The sequence below is a fragment of the Rhinolophus hipposideros genome (genome assembly GCF_964194185.1).
Source record: "Rhinolophus hipposideros genome assembly, chromosome: 5".
Classification (NCBI taxonomy): domain Eukaryota; kingdom Metazoa; phylum Chordata; class Mammalia; order Chiroptera; family Rhinolophidae; genus Rhinolophus; species Rhinolophus hipposideros.
The window spans coordinates 67,042,281-67,054,977 of record NC_138051.1 but is presented as its reverse complement, the minus strand read 5'-3'; positions in this window follow the sequence as shown (position 1 = coordinate 67,054,977).

Sequence of the window (12,697 nt, the reverse complement as noted above, 5' to 3'; positions counted from 1 at the left end):
GAGATTTTGTTAAATTTTGTGCTATACAAGTACATAAGAGAGCAAATACTGACGTGTATATATTAAAATTAGATTCAGTAATAGGGATTGGCTTATTCAAGCTTGATTGCACACAAAGTAGCAAATTTCTTCATTTTTCTTTTTTTACCCCATAAATGTGTTATAATGGTTATAGTAAAATCCACAAAAAAATCTCAGCAATATATGATTAATTTTCTGTATCACTGAATATATGTCCACAATGTAATTCTTACAGGTTGCAAAGTATTTTATCGGGCCATTTTACTCAGCATATCCCTTTTAATGTTAAATATTTATGTTAGGTCCAATTTCTCACTCAAATACTGCTTTAATAATATTCTTACACACTTCTCATTTTTCTCCTTAGGAGCAATTCTTGGACATAAAATGACTGCATAGTATGTTTCCTCTTAAAATCTGTGTAATATTGAACAGATATTAAATTTGTCTCTTATCTATCAAGTTATGGGACAATTACTCCCAGAACTCCTATGGGTCAGATATTCTGCGTCTTCCATGCTTTATTAGGGATTCCTCTAACTATCATATTCCTGAAATTTGTTGGTAATACAATATCATGACCATTTTCAGTACTTGGGAAATCTTCAGAATATGGGAACGAAAGAGGTAATGTTACTAAATGATTTTTTTTTACATACGCTTACATAAAATAATCACACAACACTTAATAAATTCTTGTGAAGTACATGCTAAAAAGAATCTCTGTATATATGTATTATATAGATATATACATATATAGATATAGGTATAGATATTTAAAGTATATATTTGATATGCTTGCCCTATGGAACTTCTAGATCAAGAAAAGGGTATTCAAGTCAAAATAGCTACAGTGCTTTATTTTTCTTCTTTAGAAAACAGAAAAATTATTTCAAATAATACTTGTAGAATATTATAGTATAAATGCAGTTTCACACCCAGGATTTTATTTGGTTCTCTGAACCACCCTATGAGGTAAGTATGCAAAATCTAACATCTAGATTTTCTAGAGGAAGTTATCAACTTGAATTCAATTCTTCTGATCCTAGGTTCTGAACTCTTTTACCTCACAATTTGTTTCTCAACACTGCTAAGGGCAAGAAATTATTTAAGGCCATAGATTATAAACATATAATTAGAAGAGACAGTTTAGAAAACTGTTAGGCAAATTTGTGTTGAGTTGGGGAAAAGTGAGATAAAGAGAGATGACATGGATGGATAATCTATTCCTGATATTCCAGTGTCACAGAAAGAGATATGGAGAGAGGAAAAGGACAGGCAAACGTTTGTTCTTACTGCCAGGAAGGTTTGTATCAGGTATTTCTGTGAACCAGGCTTCAGTTAGCAATAATTGCTTATACTATCCAACTCATCCATTTTAAATAGACGACTGAGGCAGAATTTCGATTAAAAGGCCATCTAAGGTAGCTGCCCCAGACCTTCTCAGGAAAGAGCTGAGTAAAAGCAGGCTGGTGTTACTTCTCCAGTCTCAAGAAAGTGGAGTCTAGAGAAAGAAACTCCTCGGAGATTATTTGACCATTCACACCCCATAGTGGTGGTCTGTGAACACTCTTGTACTTGACCCATTGCTACCAGCAATTCTTTCTTGGGAGTTGATTCTGGGAGGGGTGGAAGAGAGGCAAGAACTGTGACTATGCCTGAGGCACCAAAAATACTCCATGAAATAATTCAACCAGAAAAGTTTCTTTCCCCTTTAAGGGAGGAGATCAGACAGCATCTGAAAAGATTTTGCCCCACTCCCTTTTTTCTTCCTGGGGCATATTATCAACCCTTCTAATTATGTCTGGAATCAAAGATTTATAATTATTGGCCATTTCAGAAACTCAAGATCTCATGGATGTTGCCTTTTAAAGCCTCCTAGAGATCAAGGTTGTACCTTATTTCATGCTTATAGATATGTCTAACCAAACTCATCAGACAGGGTCACTCAAGTGCACCAGATAATAGCATGACCCAAATAAAACTATATGAGTGATACGTAATGCTCTGACGTTGCCACCACCATACTAAGTTAGACAAAAGGTTTAGTACTTCTCACAGAAAATGAAATCCTTAATATCAATCTCTTGTTCCCAAAACTCCTTAACAGTCCCAAAATATACCTGAAAAGTCAGCTATCTATTTGTTCCACTTTCCTCTAATTCTGCCCTATTCTGCTATGGTTATGTTATATAGCTTGGTGCATCTCCAAAGTTCATAATGAGTCTCTGTTTCCAAATTTCTAGAGAAACAAGGCATAAGAATTTTATAACAGTAGCTCCATATCCCATCAAATTTAGAAAGCGCTGCAAATCCCACAATCCAATGTAATCATTGCAATAAGCATATTATATAAGCACTAAAGTTTATGAAATATTTATGAGCTATCCCTTTACCATAATAAATCAAAAAAATATGTATAGCCCTTAGCATAGTGTCTGTTCCACATGAGGTACTCTATAAGCAAAAGTTTAAAACATTTTATTTTAAATATTGATTTACTTGTTTGTCTCTCCTCCTCTCCCCCCACAAAACTATAATCTCTGTGTGGACAAATTGTCTCATTTTTACTCTCTATCTTGAGTATATCTAATGGTACTAACTAATAGGTAAAACCCAATAAATGCTTGTTTAATGAATTTGAATTATACCATAAAAAAGCATTTAATCGATTATTATTAATATAATATACAATGTTTCCCCAAAAATAAGATCTTGCTGGACAATCAGCTCTAATGCTTCTTTTGGAGCAAAAATTAATATAAAACCCAGTATTATATTATATTATACCTGGTCTTATAGTAAAATAAGACCGGTCTTATATTGTATAAGACCCGGTGTTATGTTATGTTATGTTATGTTATGTTATGTTATGTTATGTTATGTTATACCTGGTCTTATGTTATAGTAAAATAAGACCGGGTCTTACATTAATTTTTGCTCCAAAAGACGCATTTGAGCTGATTGTCCGGTTAGGTCTTATTTTCTGGGAAGCATAGAATTTTAACTGGAATATCCAGTTTTTAGATGGAAAAATACTTTTATTTTCTCTTATAATTTCAGGTGTTGGAATGTCTCTTAACAAAGTACGATTAGTTTATTTGTCTCAAAAGCTCAATGTCCTGAACTTCCAGATAGTGATATCTATCCTACCATTTTGCACAGTCAGTGGGACCCAGAGCTGGTGGTGGGAGTGAGCAGGTCACAAAGCAAAAAAACACTATAGTCTGAGACCTAGGGAGGGCAGGAAGGAAGAGATTGTTTTACATTAAAAAAATGTAAAGTGCAACAAAATGTATGAAGAGAGAAAACTGAAATAAAGGGTAAGCAACAGAGATTCATAAGGGGAGATGATTCATTTGACAGAGCTGGGAAATACTCTCAGATGCAAAGGAAAGCTGCCGGTCAGAGTGGTAGTAGGATACGCCAAGCAAGCTCTTGGTCAGGGAGGGACACATAAAGGGTAAATGGTGGTTTAGCCAACAATATGTCCCTGACTGCTGTTGAGTTATTAACATCTTTCTTATTTCCTCCTCCCCTCCCCTCTTCTTTTCTTCTCTCCTCTCCTCTCCTCTCCTCTCATTCCTTCCTTCCCCCCTTCCTTCTTTATTATTTTTCTTCTCTTTTAGAGACAAATTAAACTTTACATACTCCTCTTTTTCTTGGTAATTGGACTTCTCATTTTCATCCTGCTACCACCATTAATTTTAATGCATACAGAGCACTGGACTTATAATGTAGGATTATTATTTTGCATTCATCTCCTTAAGTACCATTAGGTCTGGTGACTATGTACTAGATAAATCAACTTATACGAATCTTAGAATTATATTAGCATTCATACTTATAGAATCAACAGTCAAGCAAAAGTATAAACAGAAATATAAAGTTTATCTATCAGAGTTGTTAGGGTAGAGCCCAAATTATTTAGAAAACTCCAATCACCTGACAATCCATAAAAAATCCAGAATAATTCCTTTCTATCCACCTTTCTCCTTTGTTTAGGCCACATAGTACACTCATTATATAAAAAAGGAACAGATAAATTTCTCAAAGCACATCACCACTTGCTCATCTAGGCATTCAAAGTCCATGTGGAATGAAAACAGTAGGTTCAAAGGGTGAATCCCAGGCAACATGAGCTTAGTGTATTTTCCAGTAGATAAGTCCACTTTAGCCTTGGAATAAATACACGGCATAAGAAGGAAACAAAGACACCCAGATATTAAGTAATGTACATACCTAAAATTGAACAGCAAAATGTCCAATAGTTTTTTTGTATAAAGGATTTTTTTTATATGACCTTTTTGTATTTGTACATTTCTTAAAGGAACAAAGCAAATCTCCAGGCTATATATTTTGGAAAACTTTTCCATTGTTCTCAACTCAACACTGCCTCAAATTAGCATAACCATATCAGGCATCATTCTGTTAACATGTTTTTTTTTTTTTATTAGCCAGCCCAAAGGACATAGATATAACACCTCATTATGCATACATACACTGCCTCACCTACAGAGAAGAATCTGTATTCTACCACAATTAGCATAGAGCCAAGGAGCAGAATATGTCTCTTCTACCACAATCTGTCTGGGTCAATTGGACAAGCTACTTGACTAATAGGACTACATTTGATCCAATATTAAATAGGTGGAGTGAGAGAAACTTTGAAATCGTTATTTTTTTTGTCAAAAAACTAGTCACACAACCAATCTATCAATCAGTTTTTCTTGAGCCTCTCTTACCATATGAAAATCTTAACTGATACGTGCTGCAGAATCAACCATGCCTAAAACTTGGCGCCTCTCTATAAGGTCCACAAGTTGGAGTGGGGACGATATAGACATATAACTAGGTAATTACAATTAAAGTTACAATAAGCCATAAGTGAGTTAAATGGCAACAGGAAAAAAGAAAATGTTCTTGATTGTGAGGATGTACAAAGTCTTACCAGGTGCTTCAGGCATGGCTGAACCCAAGTCTTCAAGGACAGGTATAAATTTAGCAATCAGAAAGTGTGAAATGACTGACAGCCCAGGAAGACTACTTATAAAACCCCATCTCAGCTCTAATGTTCACCAATTTCTGATTGAGCTCCCAAAAAGGACATGTATGAACTCTGGATTTTTGTTTTTAATCACTAGGTCACAGAAATGGAATAATCTGAGTCTTTCTATTGAGAAAAATCATACCGAAAAGAGACTATGATATATGTGGCACATACAGTATTGGGTAGGGGATAGAGGCAATCACACTGAAGAATGCCTTGTGCTAGCCCTTCCCCAATGCCAATATTTTGGTAAAATGTGTGTGGTGCAATGGGGAGCACTATTTGGCTGCATGATCTTTTTTGGGGGGATTGGTACATCTGGATCCCAATTCATCCTGTAAGCCCAACCTGTCATTTAAGGATGGGCTAATTTTGCTTTGTCTCTACAATTTTTCACCATCTCGGACCCCTCTGCTTGGTCTGCTATGTTCATACATACTCAGGTCAGATATGGAAGTTACCACGACTATCTGATCATTTGTGAATAACTCATTTCTCTCTAGGATTTAGATCATCAAGCTTTCTTGCACCCGTTGCTTTTTGCTAGAATCGTTGAAAAATATGATTTTGTTTTGTCCGTATTCACTTTTGTATGTAGTATGGAATAGAAAATCTTTCCTATCTCCCTAATTTTTTAACTGAAACTGGGACTCCTTAGATGTTTTATTAGAAATTTGGACGACGCTGGATGAAGGACTCCAAGTAATATGCCCATTTTAAACTAGAAAACAAATGAAGCCGTTTCAACATTTATCTCAGTCAAGAAAAATATGCTGTCTTTCATAAAGTTGAGTGTGCCAATTTATATCACTGATTTACATTTTATTCTCCTTACCCTTGTTCTACGATAATGTTAAATGCAGTTAAAATGTGATCTTTTGCTGAATAGCTATTCGTTTATCCTTCATTCCTTGGCAAGTCTTCATTAAAAGACTTGTTTTCTTTATTAGCAAATCCCAGAATGTGACCAAAGTTCATGTGATTATTTAGATTTTGATATACAATATTAGTTTTGATGATATTTGAGGCAAAAATAGCATAAAGGTTGGAGGAATGAAGCCAATGTTTATAGAGTCTTAAAATAATGTGAGATGGTTTTTGGAGTTATGGGTATTTTTTTCTTTGTGTTTCTTATTATGTCAAATTGCTTTTTACAATAAAAAGTTGGGAAAAATTCTAGCCATAAAGAACAAACCAGTGGCAGAGTGGGAATATATTTTCATGGATGGCCATATTATTTTTTTAAATAAAATTTGAGTTTCTTTTTAAAGGCTTTTATATCTTATGTTTGTTTATGTTTTTAAATCCCTAACAGCAATGAAAGCCAAAAAGAAAAGGATCACATTAACGTAGGTATGTTCCAAAGGTTTATGACACATCTGAATACCAATCTAGTCTGTGAGATGTTCAGTCAGCTCTGTATTTGCATAGATATTTTTCAAATCATACATAGAAATAGAGCTTTTTGCTCTTCATATAATAGATATGTTACAGAAAAGTTTAATGTAAACTAAATTTTGTAACTATTATCCCATATTATCATTGAATATGATATACATTACAGAAGTACCACTTTTAAATTTCCAGTTGGTCTTTAATAATCAGTGATTAGACTCTAAATGTAGATATTTTTATGGGTTTATACTAATGTGGTATCGTTTATGAGGGACAAGTGAAGATCAGAGGCAAAAGTCATGACTTAAATGTGATTTACTTTATTTTTCAATTAAATTTATTGGGGTGACAATGGTTAGTAAAATTACATAGATTTCAAGTGTACAATTCTATAATACATTATTATATAATTGTGATTTACTTTTTGTTTTCAGGTATAAATGCTTCCCAAAATTACTTACCAATTTACCCAGCATTAATCATATTTTGGTGTGCCTTTGGTCTTACTTAGATTGCTCTTCTCTTTAATTTGTTCTCAAAAATTTTGGAAAAAACTAAAGCAAAGCTCACTTGCGGTGTGCTATGTCAAACAAAAAGAATATTGCCTATAAAAGTTTCTTTATGTCTCTGGCCTTGTTCTCTGAATGAACAATCAAAAAGAGTATCTCAAATATCTTTTTTGAATAGTGGCATAAGAGAATAATGTGTTTTCTCCATTAACCTGCCATATGGGTCACATCTATAGTGAAGTTTTGTAATTCATATTTTATTGTGAATTATAATAAATAACATTAAAATGCAAAACCTCAACTGTCCTCAATGAAACTTTCATTTTTGAAACCTTTCATTGTGTAATATTTGATGTAATTCAAAATAATTTATACAATCACATAAGTTAAAAAGAGTAATAACCTTCCATGGACCCACCATACAACTTGTAAAATACAACTAATGGCAATGCACTTGAAGCATCTGTGTGTACCTCCCTAATCCCATTTCTTGGCTTTTCAGAGGCAGCAGCTATGTCCATCCATGTTGTTAATGCATAGCTACCAAGTTACTTTTTAAAGTAGTTACTCAATTTCGGCTCACACCAGAAGTGCATATGAGTTTCAGTTATTCCATATTTTCACTTTAACTTGATATTGTCATATTTAAAAATTTTCCCATATAATAAATGGCTACAAATGTTATTTTATTATAGTTTTGCTTTGCTTATTCTGGATTCCTATGAGGCTGAGTACCTTGTGTTTCTGTCCATTCTTGTTTTTTCTTTTGTGAATTGCCTCTTCATGATTTTTGCCCATTTTTTCTACTGGATTATTTGTCTTCTATTTATTAATTTGTAGAAATTATTTTCTTTTTAATAAATTCTGAATACTAATCCATTTCCAGTTATATTTATTGTAGATGTCATATCAAATTTGTGGTTCATCTTTTTATTTTTTGTGATATCTTTTGATAACCAGAAGCTCTTAAGTATAAAGTAGTTCATCTCTTCTTTTATAATCACCACTTTTTCTATCTTGTTTTAGAAATCCCCCCATATCCCAAGGAGAGAAAAATATTTTCTGATTAATGTACTTAGCCAAATTAATTGAGGACCTACTCTGGGTAAGTGACTGCCTAAGCACTGTGAGGAATATGAAATTAATATATAGTCACCATCTTACTGGTAATTAAACATTGACTAATAATTAGATCCAGAATAATGAATGCCTGTTGTGTGCCAGTCAATGTTGTAAATGTTTTGAAGAACTAAAATATATTGAGCACTTAAATACTAAATGCTTTGCATTCATCATTTTATCCAATCCTAACAATAACATTGGAAGTAGGTAAATAATACAATTTTACAGATGAAAATGGTATTTCATAGATCTATGAAAATTTGCCCAAGTCTCTGAACATAGTCTATTTTAAACTGATAATATCTTAACTTCAATCATACACAAAAATTCTACACTTTTGCTTCCTCCAACACGCTTTGTTATTGATGTCATAACTTACATCTTTTTATACTGTGTATTCATTCATACATTTTTATAAGAACTCACACTTCCTGGATTAAAAAATTACAATCCTACCGCAAACAAAACAAAACAGTGTGGTACTCCAAAGGATAGATAGGATAGATATGTAGATTATGGAATAGAAATAAACCCATACATCTATCGTCAATTGATTTTTTAAAAAATAATTTTTAAAATGTAATAGTCTATTTTTTGGAGCACTTTAGGCTTACAGAAAAATTGGGCAGACAGTACAAAGTACAGAGAGTTTCCAGATACCTCTTATCTCACTTCACAGTTTCCCCTATTTTATTAACATCTTGCATTGTTGTGCCACAATTATTACAATTGATGAACCAATATTGATATTTATTATTAACTAAAGACAGTGGCTTACATTGGGATTCACTCTTTGTGTTGTACATTCTGTGATGCTCAATTGATTTTTGACAAGGATGCCAAGACCATTCAATAGAGAAAGAATAGTCTTTTCAATACATCATGTTGGGTTAACTGATATCTACATGCAAAAGAATAAATTTGGATCCCTACCTCACAACACATACAAAAATTGACTCAACGTGGATCAAAGATATAAATGTAAGAGCTAAAATTGAAAAATTTTTGGAAGAAAACATTCAAGTGAGTCTTTGTGACCTAATTAGGCAATATTTCTTAGATATGACACCCAAAGCACAAGTAACCAAAGAAAAATAGATAAATAGAATGTTGTCAAAATTAAAACCTTTTATGAGTCAAAATACACTATCAGGAGAGTGAAAAGACAACTCACAGAATGGGAGATATTATTAGTATGTAGAATATCTGATATGGGTCGAGTATACAGACTCTACAAAAAAATTTTTACAACTCTACAATAAAAAGTCAAATAGCCTAATTTTTAAATGAGCAAAGGATTTGAATAGACATTTCTTCAAAGAAGATACATAAATGGCCAGTAAACATATGAAAAGATGCTCAACATCATTATTGATTAAGAAAAATTAAATAAAAAACACAATAAGATCTTACATTACACACATTAGGATGGCAATAATACTACTACTAATAAGTGTTGGCAAGGATGTGAAGAAATTGGAACCCTCTTACCTTGTTGGTGGGACAGTAAAATGGTGCAGCAGCTGTTGCACCATGGTGTTGGCAGTTACTCAAAATGCTAAATGTAGAGTTAACATGCGATCTAGCAGTTCCACTCCTAGGTAAATACTCAAGAGAAATAAAACCACTTGTCCACACAAAAACTTGTAAATGAATGTTCCCAGTGAACCCCAATGGGGTTCCCATAATAACCCCAAAGTGGAAACAATACAAATGCTCATCAACTAATGAATGAACTTAATGTGATATATCCATACAATGGACATTCAATTCCTTATCAAATAGATAATTTTTACTGCATGATACTTTTACTCAAGCCACCCAGCTCCCTGAATATACGTACATCTGTATAAATTATAGTTCTTGGTGAAATATTTCACATGTGTTATTACTGTAGTACATTAATCCCACTAAATTAAGCAGGCATAGAAAGTTTCTCACCTCCTGAAAAGTTCTTGATTTTTTTTCTATAATTAATCACAATTATATAGAACTTTAATTCCATTATGTGTGTGTATATATATATATATATATATATATATATATACACATATATATATATTTAACATATTCTCTTTGTTTGAACCACTGGAGAAGTCATAAATCAGAACATTTGTTTCATCTGTATTTGAAATAAATCTAGTGTTATGTCATCATTCAGATTTTCACCAGCAATTTAAATGTAAAGCTCTTAATTCATTGAAATTCAAATAATGATAAAGTCTGTTAAAAAGGAGTTTGAAGTGTTTTAAAAAAAAAAAAAACCAAACTCAATTATAAGCTAGTACCAAAGCCAACAATGTAGATATCTGTTAACCAGAACATACTGAAATGGTACAATATTCAGAAAGTTTTAAAAAGTATACTAAAATATTTTCAAGAGGCTTACTTTCAGTAATATTTACAGGCAAGCAGAGACTATGAAGGAATGAAAATGCAAACCGGCACTATATGCCATCAAGTGCTAGGAGGTCATGAACAGAGGTAACGTTGACAGAACAAGATATCTTGATGGGAACTCTCCAAAATCAAAGCCAGAAATGCAATGTTTAATCCTGTTATCTACAAGTGAACATAATAACATTCTTGAGAGAATATCTAAAGCCAGGGCTCTCAATGAACAGTGCTTCAGGTAAATGGAACAACGTATTTTGAAAATAAAGCTTACTAATAAAAAATATATAGATACCGTGCATAGAGGTGGATTGCTAAGAGATCGAGTACAGCAGAGTTGTTGAACAGTATTGGAAATCTCAGTAAGGGTATCTCAGCCCAAGGTGTTAGATTTTTAGGGATTTGAAATTTCCATATATCCAAATATTTTTCTTTATTATTTTTGTAGTCTAACACCAAAGACCATTTCCAATGTATATATATAAAACAGTTTAGGACATCTAAGTTATAAATTCCAAAGTGGTGACTTTGAAAAATTATGACTACCAAACTGAATAATTTAGCAAACAAAATTTTTTGGTAGTTTTTAGTGAATATCACCATTATACCCAGGCAGATTCCTTAATTGGTATACAAAAGCAGGCCCTTTCAATTGGTTTCATAACTTCTTCACCTCTTTCAATAAACAGGCAAAAACTAATGTCTGCATGTCTTTCTTCTGACATAAGATGTAATAAATTATAATGCTTAGAAACAATTCATTTGGAATTGCTCATTGATTATAAACATTTGAGAATATTTTATACAAATTAATGTAGTTTCCAGGTTGGTTTCTATATTAGTCAGGTTTCTCTAGAGAAACAGATGGTCCTATACAGATGGTCCCTGACTTAACAATGGTTTGACTCAACGATTTTTTGACTTTATGATTTCCCAGTTTTCTGATTTTACTATAGTGCAGAAGTGATATTTTCAGTACGTCCTGGCTAGGCTAAGTTGGTGTTCAGTAGGTTAGGTGTATTAAATGCATTTTTGACTTCATCAGGATGTAACCCCATCCTAAGTCAAGGAGCATCTGCATATCTAACGAGATTTATTATAAGGAATTGGCTCACATGATTATGGAAGCCAAGAAGTCTCATGATTTGCTGTCTGTAAGCTGAAGACCTGGGAGAGTCAGTGGTGTAGTTCCAGTCTGAGCCCAAAGGTCTGAGAACCTGGAAAGCCCATGTTCCGCATCAAAAACAGTCAGAGAAAGTGAATTCTCTCTTACCCTGCCTTTTGTTCTATTAAGGCCCTCAACTGACTGAATGAGGCCGACATTGGTGAGGGCAATCTACTTTACTCAGTCCACCAATTCAAATACTAATCGCATTCAGAAACACCCTCCCAGATACACCTAGAACAATGTTTAACTAAGTATCTGAGTACCCTGCATCCTAGTCAAGTTCACACATACAGTTAACCATCACAGTTTCCTTAGAAAATGACCTATTGAAAGGTCAATTCGTTTCTATAAACCCTTAATGGAAATAATTGAATCTCAAAGTTGTAGAGAAGCCTCTAATAGTCATATATGGGAATGTACTCATACACTTTATGAGCTAACTATAATTATTATCCTCATTTTACTCATGTGGAAATTGAGGTTAAATAGCTTGCCCAAGGTTACCCAGCTAGTAAATGACAGGGCTGTGGTTCAAACTCCAGCCTATTTAACTAAGAGACACCACCCTTACCCAGATCACTCTAACTATAGTGTGGAAGGCATATTTGAGGGGTTGTGTACTAGAGGCAGAAAGACAATTACAAGCCTGTGACAGCGTAGATGAAGATCTTGGAATGATTTTAGTACTTTTATGAAGAAGAATAAAGACGGGATATTTTCACTCACACACACGTGTATATATATTTTGGTGGGAGAGGTCAGGTAGACACATATGAAAGAATGCAAGCAGTCAAGGGTAACTGAGGTTTCCAGCTTGGATATCTTCTATTCTAATTACCCACATGATTACATTTGATTCTCACATTACTAATAATGATAAGAGCAGGTTACATTTAGTCCGGATAGGGGACATAAAGGATTTTGAAATGAGTGTCTTTCATTCGTTCGCAAAAGCCATATATAGTGCAATAATGGGAAGCAGCAGTCTTAGTCCTAACAAATCTTTGGTATCCCAAGCTAGTAGACAGATAGCGGCCC